Source organism: Bidens hawaiensis, unplaced genomic scaffold (genome assembly GCF_021521415.1).
Source record: "Bidens hawaiensis isolate Kalapana, Puna unplaced genomic scaffold, B.hawaiensis_p1.1 tig00033897_1, whole genome shotgun sequence".
Taxonomy (NCBI): Eukaryota; Viridiplantae; Streptophyta; class Magnoliopsida; order Asterales; family Asteraceae; genus Bidens; species Bidens hawaiensis.
This window is the reverse complement of record NW_027505301.1, coordinates 34,881-37,799: the sequence shown is the minus strand read 5'-3', so window position 1 is coordinate 37,799 and position 2,919 is coordinate 34,881.

Here is a 2,919-nt window from a genome sequence, read left to right as displayed (position 1 = left end):
ACTAATCCATTTGGTCCTTCAGACCCGCTAAACTCTAAAGGTTTGCACAACATAAAGTCCTTGATCGAACATCCCCTGGATGCACGAATCGGTTCAGTATGGTTCGTCTCTACCGTAGGTATAGGGCCATTACTGTCTGTAACGACCACCCTAGGCGATGCGTCATTACTCGGAATCGTGTTATCGTTTTGTGGAGGATTAGCATTTTGTTCCCCGTTATTATTGGTGGTCGTTTGATTGCTCGGAGGGGTTGGATTGGTCGAATTGTTAATACTGGCGGCGATGCGCGATACTATATCCGGTATCGCCGCCTCCAACTGGCGAGCAATCAGACGGCTCACGTCCACTTCCGACAATTGGGCTGAACGTTTTGGTGCCATTCTACACAACATCAAGAAAATATATATAATCAATACAAGTTCCAATCATAAAACACAACAAACATTCCATTCATTAATAAACGTTAGTACATATTACACAAACATCCGTTCATATTACTTTCCTGTCACTATTACATTAGTTAAGTTTTCATACGTAGGGCCTATGTCGGCATCATCTCGACATAACCCGCAACGGGTCAGTGCTTGAATGATACCCAAAAGTATCTATACTGATATGCCCCAAAAGAGACCCCCCCTAAGGGCCAGTGGTTGTATTATAACTAAACAAGATTCACTCCATGTTAGCATCACCACTAACTGCTTACACAGAGTATCAAAAAAATGGTCCCTGTCTATTCCCAACCCAACACAACTAAACACGGTGGTAAACCAACCCCACCAATATCGCCACCAACACCACCAACACAGCCATCATAACCCGGACCCGCATCTCCATCCGGCCGAGCATCCATTGGGAGTATGAGCACTCCCTCTTCAGCTGGGCAATCGCATACTGATGGTCCAGTATGCAATCACCCAAGTACATCCTCCTCTGGACTCCCACCGTCAGGGCGGCGGAGTGCTCGTTCACCTGTTCGGTGAGCGTTCGGAGCCAGGCCGCCGCGTCCCGTTCCTGTCTAGGAAGACCCCACACAGGTGGTGTCGCAGGCTCGGGCTGAGAGCGGGAGGACTCGCCCCTGCAGGTAGCAGGTCTGGGTGGAGGCGAGATAGGTCGGACATGTGGGATACTGATCCGCGCCGTGAGGCGGGGTCCGAATCCGGGGGGTGCAGGGGCGGCCTGTGGTGCGGGTGGGGTCGGGGATCTGGCAATCCTAGCTGGGGAGGACTGGCCGGAACTCCTAAGGCTAGCCTCGCTAGGCTCTGTGCTAGATGCTACGAGTGGGCTCCCAGAGTCCCCGGAGCTGACCTCCTCCGGGTCCTCCTCAATCGACAAACTGGGGGTTCTTGACATTTTACCTGCACACAAGTTAACAAACATATAGTTCTTTCCATAGTGTAAATCATAATCAAATTAATATACACTTACTTATACAACTTGACCACATAACAATATTATCACATATTTGCACGTATGTTGCCAATTTTACCTATTAAAGTCCCCCGTGACCTTCCCCGAATTCCCTCGTGCAGACAAGTCTGTTATTACGTTCCGGACCATAATAACCCACCTGTCCATCCAAGTTCATCCCGATCTCGTCACATTATATTATTAGTTGATATTCAGATCCTATAATACTTGAGCTACTGGTTATATTATAGGTATCTTTTAAAGACATCCTAATTCTTTATAACCAATGGCTCTGATACCAAGTTCTGTAACACCCCGTAACCGCAGCGGAAACGTACACGGGATGCAACAGACACATCTGATATCAACAGAATTGTTTATAAAGAAAACACCACTACATTAATTTAAACGTATTACATTGTTCTGAGTTTCATAACCATCTAAGCGTTATCACATAAGTGTTACCGATAGTACATTAACATATTTAATGCAAAATATAGATCTCTAGACTTCCACAAAATAGCACACAGCATCGAACACATATTACTCATTCCAATTTGAGTGTACCTAGAAAGCATGTAAAGAAAACGGGTCAACTACGAATAGTTGGTGAGTTTCACTAATTTAAATAAACCATGACAAATCATTATAAAAATCATGAATAAGTGATGTAATTATACTGAGTTCACAAGTGAAAACTCTATTAACCCCAAAACATATCGATTAACCTCCGGGAACTCTGTTACCCCAGAATACTTCCAATAACCTCTGGGAACTCTGTTACCCCAGAAACACATTTAATAACCTCTGGGAACTCTGTTACCCCAGAAACACATTTAATAACCTCTGGGAACTCGGTTACCCCAGAACACTGTTTCGGGCATTACAATATTAGCAACTCAGTTAATTACCATCTTAATACATTACCGTACGATTTCCGTACAATAAACATTATATAAATACATTCGTTTCCATGCGATTAGCATGTACTTAAACACTTTGATAGAAACATGCTTTCCGCCCCGGGAAAATATTTAAAACAGTTCAGTAAAAAGGGGCTCGTGAAAACTCACCTTCTTGTGAGCAAGATGTACTACGGTGCACGGCTACTGGTACAGATCTGTAATACGATCCCCAAATCGTTACTACACAATTTCTATCAATATAACTTAAATTCGTGTTAACCGGTACGTCTGGGGACACTGCTAACCCAGTACCGTACACGATCCGGGGACAATGTTAACCCCGAAATACTTTTCAGGACTTAGATTGTGATATCACCTAGAGTTCTTTAGTCAAAACTACCGTTAGTTTGTTTTCTCGTTTTGCGTGCCTAGCACGGTTATCTGTCTTTATGTTTACAAAAATGAGTTTGACCACACACGACCCGAAAATAGTTATTATTGATATTTTCATTAAAGTGGTGAAATTAGAGCTCGGTTAGACACCCCGTTTGGCCGTGGGGCCCGTTTCCGTCTTTAATACACCGGAAACGGTTAAATCGGGTAA